We start from the raw sequence: 14,110 nt of genomic DNA, 5'->3' as shown, positions 1-14,110 counted from the left end.
GAATTGAAGTTGTCATTTTGTCACTTAAGTTACAATTTGTGATATATCATCACTGTTGTGTTGTAATTTCAGTTGACAATTTCCATTTTATGTTGCTGTGAAATTAATTAATTTAGTGTTACAATGCAAACAAGACAGTGCAACTGATGTTAACAGTTCAGCTTTCTCATTACAATATTATTAATTGATATTAATAACAATCTGAGTCATTGGTGGTTCATTCATTCTGCTCACTACCGATATAGGCCTATATATTTTTTGTGTATAGTTAATTTCCATTGTATGTTGTACTGAAATTAAGTCATTTAGTCAGCTCTCACAAGAAATTAAAAAGTTGGACCAGAGTCTTAAATCTTATTCAGTTAAAATAAGGCCAAATAAAAAGCCTCAACTTGAAACAGTCTAGTCTGGATTTCTTTTTCTGTCAACGCTTCAAGGGGTAGATCTTGCTTGCCATCTAGGCAGAGGTTAGGGATCTCGGGCATAAAAAGGTTGGTGACCACTGATGTAGGTTTATAAATAATTGTAATTCTTGACCAAGAAGGCAGCAATTTATTTTTGTGACAAAATTATATTCTTAGTTGAAATGACCTTCTGTCTCAGCTGGACATTGTTTGGGAACATTTTGCTTATTTTGATATGAAATGTGTATTATTGATCAGAGATGTGTCTGAACGGTGCCAAGGTCTGCAATGATGCCACACACACCCACAGCTGCATATCCAACGTGTATGTTAGATTTAATTGTTAGATCTAAGATGCATTTAGTGATTTAAGTTAGTTTTATAGTTTTAAGTTAGTTTTATAATTACAGAATATAATTTAGGATTGTTAAGACTTTATGATTCTAATGTTAAGACTTTATGAGTTTAATCCTGAATCCTGTTTGACCTTCCTGATGTAGCACTTCTTTGTTTGTTTCGTATGACTGTCTTTGTTTAGGTTTGTTCTTATTTTTTGTTTACTTTCTTATATCTTTGTTTAACATTGTTAAAGACATATTCTTATTTGTTATTTTGCTTATGATGGTCTTACTACATATTGATGAAATCAAGATGTAATTTGCTGACTTAGCACAAGACACATTCATGTGTTAAGAATTTATGATATAATATTTTAGCTTTTCATCCTTTAGCTTTTCATCCTTTAAACTATTTCTGTTTAACTTGGCATTAATTTCTGATGTATTTGACCTTCTTAGACTGGACATATTATCTGTGTTGAAAAATTCCATCACCATCTTAAGTACATATTGCCCTATGTTATATCTGACCTGAAGGGGAGTACGTAAGCAATGACCTTTAAAATCTGTCTGTACCTTGCTATCATGTCATATCATCAGAAATATGTCATTATGTTATGATTTACACACACACTGATGGAGATTATTTGACCTGCCCATCTGAACATTCCATCAGAACAGTGATGTAATTAAGATGTGACCTGCTCATACACACATAGACACAGATATCAAAATGATGTCACTCACTCACACCCTCACATAGATACACACACACACACACACACATTCGACAGACACAATAGCCGTTTAGAGAGATTATAATTTGTTATAAAAGGTGTTTGTAATATTTCATCTTTGGTGAGAAAACTGTGAATAAACAGCAGTGAAACCGATCTCTGGTTCTCTGTTTTTTTTGTGGTGTTCCGTCCCAGACATCTGGGTAGCACGAGGGCGGGGGTCCCAAGAAGTAAGTTGACCATTCCAACTGGGTGAACCCTAACAAGCACGTCACAGTATTACAACACTGACTCATTCATCAGTACATGCAAATCGAGAAAAAGCAATTCTCTCTCTATGTTTCATTTAAATGTAAGGAGCCTTCTGCGCCACTTTGAGGAGCTCAATGAATACCTATACTCTATAAAACAGGTTCTCAGTAATTGCTCTCACAGAGTCTTGGCTAACTGAAAATACAATCCACAATTATAACATACCCGGGTATAAAAGCATTCATCACTGTAGACTGAACAAGGTAGGGGGGGTTCTCTAAACATAAATGATTTATCTTATACAGAAAGAAACAACTTGGAATTTGAAATTGATGAATCGGGCATGCAGTGTATTTTTGTTGAACTGTTTTCAAATGGTAATGAGGGGAAAAAGTCGCCATTGGCTGCGTATACTGTCCTCCTAATACAGACATCCAACAGTTTAATAACCAATTGACAGAACGCCTGAATAACATCAACAAAGAAAAGAGTACTTGCTACATTCTTGGAGACTATAACATAGACTTACTTAAAACCTCACATTCCCCTACTACTGATCACATATTAATAACGTTTTCTCTAACTCCTTTTTCCCTCTTGTATACAAGCCTACCAGGATTACCCCACACTCTGCTACCTTAATTGATAACATATACACAAACACACTTAACATCGACTACACGGCTGGGATTATGGTAAAAGACATATCGGATCACTTTCCGATATTCCTTATATCTGATTTAGTGGAACGAACTAGGAAGACAGACAAAATATCTTACCATCTCATTAACATGACAAACATCCAGAAATTTGATGGTCAGTGGAGGCTCTCCGGAAGTCGACAACCATCTCCTTTGTCTTCTCCACATTAAGAGAGAGATTGTTGTCTCTGCACCATGCGGCCAGTTGGCTCACCTCGTCCCTGTAGTATGATTCATCATTGTTGTTAATGAGTCCCACCACAGTCGTGTCATCTGCAAACTTGATGAAGAGGTAGCTGTTGTGTGTTGGTGTGCAGTCGTGGGTCAGCAGGGTGAAGAGAAGGGGGCTGATCACACATCCTTGGGGGGCCCCTGTGTTCAGTATGATGGTGCTGGATGTGTTGCTGCCGACCCGGACTGCCTGTGGTCTTCCGGTCAGGAAGTCCAGCAGCCAGTTGCAGAGGGAGGCGTTTAGTCCTAGACAGTCCAGTTTCTGTATCAGCTGCTGAGGGATGATTGTGTTAAATGCTGAACTAAAGTCTAAGAACATCATCCGCATGTAAGAGTCCTTAGTGTCCAGGTGAGTGAGAGCTGAGTGGAGAGCGGTGGAGATTGCATCATCAGTGGACCAATTGGCCCGATATGCAAATTGGTACGGGTCCATGGAGGGCGGGGGGATGGATTTGATGTGCTGCATGACTAACCGCTCGAAGCACTTCATAATGATGGGGGTCAGTGCCACAGGGCAGTAGTCATTGAAGCAGGATGGAGAGGCCTTCTTTGGAACAGGGATGATGGTGGTGCTCTTGAAGCAGGTGGGAACAACAGCTTGGCTCAGGGAGGTGTTGAAGATGTCTGTGAGCACTTCTGTGAGCGCCTTTGCACAGTCCTTTAGCACATGACCTGGAATGTTGTCAGGTCCTACAGCTTTGAGGGTGTTGATCCTGGAGAGGGATCTCCTCACACTGGCTGGAGACAGGGACAGCACCTGGTCATCTGGAAGGGGTGGTGTTTTCTGTGCAGGCATGCTGTTGTTGGCTTTAAACCATCCAAAGAAGTTATTTAGACTGTTCAGCAGAGTGATGTCCTTGTCACAGGTCTGTGGTTGAGGTTTATAGTCCATGATGGTCTGTATCCCCTGCCCCAGGCTCCTTGTGTCTCTGCCATCAGTGAAATGATGGGCTATTCTGCTACTGTACTGCTTCTTTGCTAGTCTGATGCCATGGGACAAGTTGGCTCTTGCTGATCTCAGACCAGCCTCATCACCTGCTCTGAAAGCAGCGTTCTGGGCTTTCAGGAACCGATAGACTTCCCCCGTCAGCCATGGTTTCTGGTTGGCCCGTACTGTGATGGTCTTAATGTCTGTGACATCATCAGCGCATTTACTAATGTAGGCTGTAACAGTGTCTGAATACTCCTGGATGTTGATCTGGTGGTTGCAAGTGGCTGCCTGCTTAAACATGTCCCAGTCTGTGATGTTAAAGCAGTCCTGAAGTGCTGAGGAAGCACCCTCTGGCCACACCCGTACCTGCTTCTGGACCGGTCTGGTGACTTTGACCTTCGGCCTGTATGCTGGCATTAGCATAACAGTGATGTGGTCTGAAGCACCGAGATGGGGCAGGGGTGAGGCCATGCTCTTCTCATACCCCTTTTCCACCAAATCAGTTCCAGGGCTGGTTCGGGGCCAGTGCTGGTGCTGGTTCACAACTTGTTCAACTTGCAAGCCAGCTGAGAACCAGTTTGCTTTTCCATAGCTCGTGGTGCTAAGGGGAGCCACGTCATTATGTCGCTGTATACGTCAGTTACGTCACTGTATACGTCAGTTACGTTGCTGCGTTTGCATAAACCTTGGTGCAAATATCGAAGGAACAACAACACGGAGAAGAAGAAGCAGCAGCAACAACAACAACAATAATAATGGATGACCGCGTTTGTACAGCTGCTGCTTCTTTGCGCTTAAAAATGGCGACCTTTCACGGTCTTGCGATTGTTGTTGGTCTTAACAACTCCGTCCCCCCCGCTGACGTAAGTGGTTCTTTCCTCTGGCCCAGCAAAGAGTTGGTGCTAGCCTGGAACCGTTTTTTTCTGGCCCCAGAGCCAGTTCTTTGTCAGTGGAAACAGAAAACCCGGTTCAAAACTAAGCACTGGCCCCGAATCAGCCCTGGAACTGCTTTGGTGGAAAAGGGCCATCAGTGTAGTGTAAACTTGGTCCAGTGTGTTGTTTCCCCGTGTTGCAAAGTCAATGTGTTGATGTTACTGAGGAAACACTGTTTTGAGATTTGCGTGGTTGAAATCCCCAGCTACGATGAGAAGTCCCTCTGGATGGGCTGTCTGTTTGTCGCTGATGGCGCAGTACAGTTCACTCAGTGCCTTGTCCCTATCGTTGTTGTTGCAGCTGGGAGGAATGTGAACTGCAACAAGCAGGATGGCAGAAAACTCCCTCGATAGATAGAAGGGCCGGCATTTGATGATCATAAACTCCACAAGGAGTGAACAGTGTTGCAGCTGGGAGGAATGTGAACTGCAACAAGCAGGATGGCAGAAAACTCCCTCGATAGATAGAAGGGCCGGCATTTGATGATCATAAACTCCACAAGGAGTGAACAGTGTCTGCAAACTACCACAGCGTCCTGACACCAAGCATCCCTGATGTAAACACAGACCCCGCTGCCACAGGTCTTACCTCCTTCAATGAGGGCTCTGTCTGCTCGATAGCATATTAGCCGGTCGAGCTGGATGGCGGAGTCCGGTATGCTGTCGTTGAGCCATGTTTCCGTGAACACAAAAACACAGCACTCTCTCACAGCCTGCTGGGTCGCTCTCAAAAGGTGAATATAATCTAGTTTGTTATCCAAGGAGCATACATTGGCAAGTACGATGGACGGTATAGCCGGCTTGTGTGGATTATCCATTAGCCTGGCCCGGATACCTGCGCACTTTCCCCACTTCTGCTTCCTCTCGCACCGCCTACGGTGCTTCCTCTGCGGGCGTGCAGCAGTAGTGGGGGTTGATGTCAAAGCGGGCCGCCGGAGTAGGCCGAGGCCATGTAGCTCCTTAGCGTGTGCCGGGTTTAACTTACAGAAAAAAGTGTTGCCAATGTCAAAAAGAGTCCCACGGCTGTATGTGCACCTCGGGATGGACAAACACGACGAAAACATACCATCACTCGAGCACCCCGACGAAGACAAACATGTAAACACCACATTATCGGGACAGAGAGGAGCCTCTGTGTCTGCACGCGCCGCCATCTTTTTATAAAAGAAATTATAAACTAACGATTCATGTGATTAATTGAAAATTAGGAGCTCACACAACAAAGATCTCCATCTCTGAAAGTCAGTTTCTATGCCGAATGGATGAGTTCATGGATACCACCATTGAAAATATTTTAACCAATCAGAAAATCCCCCCCGATCGTTTCCGGCAATTCTGACATCATTTGGGTGCAAGACACGAAAGCTCCGCAAAGCGAGTAAGACTTGAAGCTTACAAACGAGACAACTCAGAGCATTTTTTAACATAGTTACTAGGAGACCAAATGGTGAGGCTGGGAGACCAAATAGTCTCCCAGTGGCCAGATTTGGTCTCCTAGTCAATGCCAAAACAGCTTCACTGGGAGACCAAATTTTAAACCAAGTTATGTTAGATTGATGCTGAAAGGTAAAACTGAAATGGGATTATGGGAGATGCTTGAATTGCTGGTCCAAATTCATAAGACTGTTTTCTTTGGATTGGAATGTTTAAGAAATATTGAAGTTGGGTTGTCAAGACTGTTCCAATTTCCAAATTATAGACTAAATATACACAGTTATTTGATACTATGTTTCACATTGAGCAATAAAATTGAAGATTTTCTTATTTCTTATTTTTCACTGTTTCTTAAAATACATAATATGATGAAAGTTGATAAAACAATAACTTAAACTCAGTGTAATTTTAGTATTTTACCATACTTATGATGAAGTTATGGTAACTTGGCACTGCATTAACTATGTTGATATTATGCTGGCTGAAACAAGGATTCGTAATGAGGCAATTTGCATCACAGAATACGCCGCAGCGGTGCAGCCGCAGCGGTGCAGCCGCATGGACTGTGGGGCCTGTGATTGTATTGCCCAGACCAGGTGGTCTCCTAGTGGAAAATCCTTAAAAAATGCTCTGTGGTCAGTAGTCCGCAAAAGAGAAATTCAAAGGGTAAGAAAACACTTTATGGCTTCCCTAAGTTTTTATTAAGCGTTATGTTATTTTGAGTTCCTGACCAGATGTCCCCGATTTCCAGGGACAGACCCCGATTTTAATGACCTGTCCCCGAAAACGTCCCCGATTTTGGCGACGAACCCCCAGTTCCGATCGAGTGACAGAGGTCTTTGAAAGTAACCTATAGGAGAAGACGTGCGTGGGTTGCTTTGACAGTAATCCTATTTCAGAACGACACTGGCTTTCAAGTGCCCCTATAGGTGGATCATGCCATGTGATCATTACATCAGATAATGTTTAAGAACATTTGACAGAACCGCATGCTTCTAGAGATCCTCGTCTTGTTCGGCTCCTCGTCATCCTGGTATAAGTTACAGGTTGTCTTCATAGACCGGTAGGTGACTCAGTGGCTTTTCTCGTGAGTGTCTATTTTGCGTTTGCAATCTCTCTTTTTTTTTCCATATGACACAAAGCATGGCATAGCCGACATCGATTAAATGAAACCAATCCATTCAGGTCGTTCACGAGAAGAGCTACGTCTTGGAAGGACTGCGTTGTTTGGTCTCGGCATTTTTCCTGAGCACTCATTAAGTTCAATCAAGTCTTGTCTGTTGTAGACAACATAATGCAGACCCTCCAGGATGTTGTGATTTGCAAATTCAACCAATCCCCGCGAATTCAGGGCGGTGTTACAATTATATCCAATCACCGCAACTTTCCCTCAAATTTGACCAATCGTTGGCGTCGTCTTGAGGTGACGTCGACAAATTACCTTCCGCCTTACTTCCGTGTATAGAGAGCATGCACGTGATGTCACGAGGTCACGTGATATTTGTTTATCTGCCATCTTGGATGGCATGGCCGCGCATAGAACTTAGACAAACCTGTTCTAATTATCAAGTGTGTGGGAGTAGATCTTTCGAGAATGGTTATATCTTGTTCAGCATTTGGTTGTACCAATAGACAGGGCCAAAAGGAGGGCCTGTCATTTTATAGATTCCCTGCAGATGAGGAGAGACGCGCAAAATGGGTTTCCGCTGTGCGAAGAGAAAACTGGTACCCCAGTTCTACCAGCCGAATTTGTAGTGAACACTTCATATCAGGTAGGTGTAATCTTCTAATTCAATACTCCTAGTACATCTGTTAAGTTGATTTTCAGATTGAATGATAACTGCATACTTAGAAATTAGACAGTACAGTGTCTAGATACATATTTACAACGCTGTCATTATCTGGAACTGAGTTTAGATTTCGAACATTCTTACGATAAAATGTCCTGCATAGTCTCTTTATGATAAACATCTTAATGCCACTTACCCGTGAGGTTATCAAGTAGACATTCTTCTTCGGAACCTTCCAGAGGTATAGTTGGGATACCCATCCCGCAACAAAATATTTATAAGCTTCCAGGCTCTTGTAAGCTTTGAGGGCTTTGCCAGTGTAACATGATTCACGATTAACAAGAAAATTGTAAATGTCGTGGTAGGCCAGATCAGGCAAATCGCCGGCACCGCAGCTCCGAATTTCCCTGAACAAGGATTGCGGCAAGTTGTACGGATCTGCAATCCCCAACCTGGAACACTTTTCCACGTAACGCTGCCTCACGTCACTTTCAAGATGCTGAACAAACTTAGACAAGTTATCGCGCGATGTAGATGGGGTATTTTCCGGATTTTCTTGGGGATTACTCCCTGGATCCATTACGCTCGCGCAAGGTAAACAATCCTGAAGCCGTCCAATATGGTGGAGTAGGCGGAGTAAACACAGACGGGTCACGTGACTGCACATCCTCTATACGTTCAAGAGAAGCAGCATGTGTGCAGTGTTGCCAGATTGGGTGGTTTTAAGTGCATTTTGGCGGGTTTTGAACACATTCTGGGCTGGAAAACGCCAGCAGTATCTGGCAACACTGCATGATGTGCGAGTCAGTGTTTATATAGGCTTAAATTCTGTTACTGAAAGTGTGTTATGTTTACAGTGAAGGACTGTGTGCACTTTACATTATTTTTTTTACTTAATACAAGAAATTAATGGATGCCAAAATTTTTGCCAAAATGGTATTTTATTTTCCATTGTTTAGGCAGCTTCAGCATCATACTGTGAGATTCTGTTCAAATTGTTTTTTTTCTTCTATGAAGCCTGAGCCATTTATTTTATTAGTTTATCATTATTGTTTAATTTAGTCTTCAGGAGAGACTGCCTGCACACAGTACTAGTATTAATAGTTTTTTTTCTTACATGAAAGCTGAGGCATTTATATTATATTTTAAGGTAACTTCATGTTGTGCTGTGAGGTTCTATGCACTTTAACTTTTGAACCAACAGGTGCATTTGGATAAGTAAAGCCTATTTTTCTGCATTTTTGTAGTCCTGGTAATCTTTTATATTGGTAAAGTTGTTTATAGGACCATTTCTCAGTGTCTTTGTTTTTTTAATCAATAGTTTTTCAGTAATAACTTAATATTTAACATATCACTCAATTTTAATCACAAAAAGAGAAAATCGCAACAATTTCTCGCAACTTTCACTTCCTCCCGCAATATAATCGCAACAAAAACCTAAAAAACACCGCAACTTTCATTGCAATTTTTTGGAAAAACCCCGCAACATCAGACATTTTAGCCCGCAACAATCACAAAAAAGGCCCGCGGAATCCTGGGGGGACTGATAATGGCTATTATAAGTGCATTTAGCCTATGATTTTACTACCATTGCAGTAGTAGGCTACTGGTCAAAATAAGTTTTAAAAGCCACACATTTTCAAATAGACGTTAGTGTAGGGGCGGCCATTCATTCTGGTTTTCCAGCCCTCTGTCTCGATCATGAAATAGGCTAATCCTCATTTTAGGCGTTTGTCTGGATTTCTGACAGTTTCTTCACGCAATCACAAACAATAGTTAGTTTTTTTTTCTTTTTTTCTTTTTTATCAGACATCTAATTTTTGGGTTTGTTTACCTGACATGTTTCGACCCATAGTAGATAGCATTGGTTCGGTCACATACAACTTATCAAAAGCACTCACCGAAATAATTAAACCATTACTAGGACTCACAGACCAACACTGCAAAAACTCAAAACATCTGGCAGAAGAACTAAAAAACATCAAAATGCAGCAAGATGAAGTTTTCATTTCACATGATGTCATATCTCTTTTCACCAGAACACCCACGGAAGCCACAATACAGATAGTACAAGACAAATTAAAAACAGACAGGACGCTCAGGAAACGCACAAACCTCACCGTACAAGACATCACTCAGCTCCTTCAATTCATCGCCACGTCCACATACTTTCAGTTCAGGAATACAATCTACAGACAGAAGGAAGGGTTTGCCATGGGAGACCCACTATCAGCCATCATGTGCGGCTTTTTCATGGAGGATCTGGAGCAGAAAGCACTCACTACAATACCAGCGGAATACAGACCAACACTCTGGAAACGGTATGTGGACGACATATTGGAAAAAGTAAAGAGGGGACACACTCAACAACTCACCGACCATCTCAACACCATAGACAATACCGGCAATATAAAATTCACACATGAAGAAGAAACGGAGCAGTCAATAGCATTTTTGGATTTAAAAATACAACACACAGAAGATGGGGATATCAAAATAAAAGTACACAGAAAACCCACACACACCGACCAATATTTAAACTGGACTTCCGAACACCCCATAATGCACAAAATATCCGTAGTTAGAACATTACATGAACGCACAGCAATAATTACAGATCCACAGGACAAAGAACAGGAGGAACAACATATACAACACGCACTGAAGGCATGTCAATATCCACAATGGGCAATATCCAAAGGGGCGGAACAGGTTAAAAACAACAAAACAGAGAAGAAAGAGAAAAAACAAACTAACAAACAAGAACACAGGGGAGTAGTTACATTACCATACATCAGGGGAATAACTGAACGCATTCAAAGAGTAATGAGGAAACACAATGTTAACACACCTGTCAAACCACACACAACACTCCGTCAGATCCTGGTTCATCCCAAAGACAGAATACATCCGGACAACAGATGCAACACCATATATGAGATTCCATGTAAATTATGCAATAAAACTTATATTGGGGAGACAGGAAGGAGTTTCAGCACAAGAAAACATGAACATAAGAAAGAGTGCGAAAAGGAGACAGCTACAAGACAAACCCGAACAATAAAAGAAAAGGCACAACAGGAAAATTATAAGTCAGCTATAACAGATCACTGTAAAAGGGAAAATCACATTATGGACTGGGGGAATGCCAGAGTCATCCGCACAGAAGATAACAAACATCAGCGCTGGATCAGGGAGGCCATGGAGATCCGTAAGCGAAGCCCGAGGACCATCAACCGGGATGAGGGAGCATACATGCTCTCCCACACCTGGAGTGCCATCTTGCAGGGGACAAACAGACAGTAGAAGGCGTGACCGACCTGTCAAACCAGACAGGAAGGCCACGCCTTCAGAAACAGCAGCTGATAAAAGATGCGTCACCAATTAACATCCGGTGACACTCTGAGGAAGACGGAAGTTGTACGTCGAAACATGTCAGGTAAACAAACCCAAAAATTAGATGTCTGATAAAAAAGAGAAAAAAAAAAAAACTAACTATATTTAATATAAGACATAATGAACGTAATCGAAAAATCACAAACAATATTTATATACAGTGGTATTGAAAACAATGCGTTCTCTGCGGTCAGTGATCTGCATTTCGGGCACAACAGTGAACATCAGCCGGCGCAGATGCACACTGAACTGTTGCGACACTTCGGATGCATAATGCGCTGAGTCTGTTTTCTAGTGGGGAATGCTGAAACGTGAAAGGATAGACTGCAAAGTTATCTTATCTTACATATATGTCACTCTGGGTCTTAACCCACTATCCTTATAAAGGAACTACAGACATTTCTATCCCTTCATCAGACTTCATCAGTTATACCTGATACCATGTTTATTTATTTATTTTACAGATTTTAAAGACTATATTTTATGGAAATATTCTTAAGAAATTACTTGAAAATTAAAAAAAAAAAAACAGTTAGAGCTATCTGGTAGCCTAATAATTTTGTAAGTTATTTCTTTACATGTTTTTTTTGTTTAAAATAGCTCTAAAATTGTGTGCATCCTTCACAGTGTGTGCTCTTATCACCTTCACATCTTCATACAAATGCTGCTGATAAATCAAATAGGCTAACCTTTAATTTAATTGGTTGGAGGGGATGTCATGGGGTGCATTTTTCGTAAAATGCCATTGGTTTGGGATTTAATTTTTTAAAGCAGTTTTTATGCTGCAGCTGACTTATTTTAAGAGTCATCTCATAGGCCTACAAAAGATTTTGCTTTGCCCAGTTGTGTCTGATATAGGACTATTCAATAAACTAATATACTGAGAGGAAAAAAATATACAGGCCTTTGCTTCTTATGCTATTTATGGACAGACTATAAAACCAGGAATGCTAAGAGCAAAAAAACTGAGGTTCTAGTTTTATTTTCCCCGCCAAACGCCAAAATGTCCCCAATTTTTCTCCCAGAAATCTGGTCACCTTAGCATAAACGTAATGATTGCTGATACAGCTAAGCAGCTCGATGTTTGTTGGGTGTCTTGCTTTGATTCAGTGTTCTCAGAAAAGCCTCAGTAATGACTGACTAAAACAACTCTATAAATATTGTTCACTTGTGTGTAACTAATTGATATGGTAATGCTTGTTTATCATGATCCTCGTCATTATTCGTGTCATTGTCCAAAATACTCGAGGAAATCAGTGAAGAAATATCGCTGGTGCTGTGGTCCATTTTATCGAATACGGCCGTGGATTGTAAGTGACATCAAACACGTGATAACTGTTTCACCTGTTTCTTAAATTTTATGGAGTAAATTCCAAACCCAGTTTTGTGTGTAACTAATTTTTTTATCATTTTGGTGCTTTTTCTGTAATCTAGTTGTACTCTGTGATAATTACAGTTAGCATACTTTGGTTTATGACTCATCATTGTTTATAGAATTTTGTCAATTTATTATTGTCTGGTATATTTTATTGTTTCCTGCTGTCATCAAGAGGACCACATTGGAAATAAGTGTATTTTATACTTTGTGTTGTCCTCGGTGCTATTTATACTGTATCCTTTACATGTATGAATTTGACCAGATAAATCCATCCCATACCAGCAGCTCGGGGGTTTCTGGCAATATTTCTGCCTTTTCTCGTACAAGTGCATCCTGCTGTAATGTTCAGATGAATCCTGTATAGTAAAGCAGTGCTTGTTTACCCTCTTTCTTCGTTGCTGCGGGAGTTGGACTGTCTACCACGGTAATTACGGTCAGCTAGCCTGGGGACATCTTGATGAAGTTTTTCATGAATGAGTTGAGAGCATGTTAAGCGTGCTAATGAGTAGTATAACGCAGTTTCAGCCTCGTTTTACAGGTAAAGAGTTCAGGTTTGTCCAAAAGTCAGGGTTGCAGCTCATTAATACACTATTTCAGATGTATAGTGAAAAAATCAACATTCTCACCTTAGCAGACCTTTCGCTTTGCTCCTTCAGTACTGAAGAGCTGCACTCAGCCTTGCGCCCAAATGACGTCACGCATCGCCCTTCCAACAGGCAACATGGTGGCCTCCTGGTGGCATTAGAGCAGCAATACAAAAACCCTCACAGCTTTCTTATAAATGGTCAAACATGCCTGAAACAACTTTTCTTACAGGCTCTCAATATTACAAGCTACCAACCCATGCATGTATTTACTTTACATTTTCTATTCCTTTCAGTGAGCAATGAACACATCTCTCTCTCTCTCTCTCTCTCTTAGGAACAGGATTCTGAAGTGATTTAATTGATCTGACCATCCATCCATCCATCCATCCATTCTCTGTAGCCGCTTATCCTGTGCAGGGTCGTGGGTAAGCTGGATCCTATCCCAGCTGACTATGGGTGAGAGGCGGGGTTCACCCTGGACAAGTCACCAGATCATCACAGGGCGACACACAGAGACACACAACCGTTCACACTCACATTCACACCTCCAGTCAATTTAGAGCCACCAGTTAACCTAACCTGCATGTCTTTGGACTGTGGGATTGATCTGACCAAACACTGCTATTCCTTTACACTTTTCCCCCATGTGTACTTTTCTTTTGTCATTTATTTTATTTGTTGTGTCACATATGACTGGACAATTAAAAAATATCTTTTATATTGAATTTGTTGTAATGTTTGCACATAATTTACTTACATTATGTTTAAATTTCTGATCCCATTCTGAAACCATAATAATCTAATAAACTACAAAATAGTCAAGCAGTAAAAATAAAAAGATCAGAAAAATGCCCAAGGATAAAATGAAACAGCAGAAGGGGAAGAGGGAGAGTGTGTGTGTGTGTGTGTGTGTGTGTGTGTGTGTGTGTGTGTGTGTGTGTGTGTGTGAGAACTACATTCTAAAAATAAAATCTATAAATACCTGAACAGTTACAGAAG

Source organism: Neoarius graeffei, chromosome 17, assembly GCF_027579695.1.
Source record: "Neoarius graeffei isolate fNeoGra1 chromosome 17, fNeoGra1.pri, whole genome shotgun sequence".
Taxonomy (NCBI): Eukaryota; Metazoa; Chordata; class Actinopteri; order Siluriformes; family Ariidae; genus Neoarius; species Neoarius graeffei.
Note: the sequence above shows the minus strand (reverse complement) of the source record.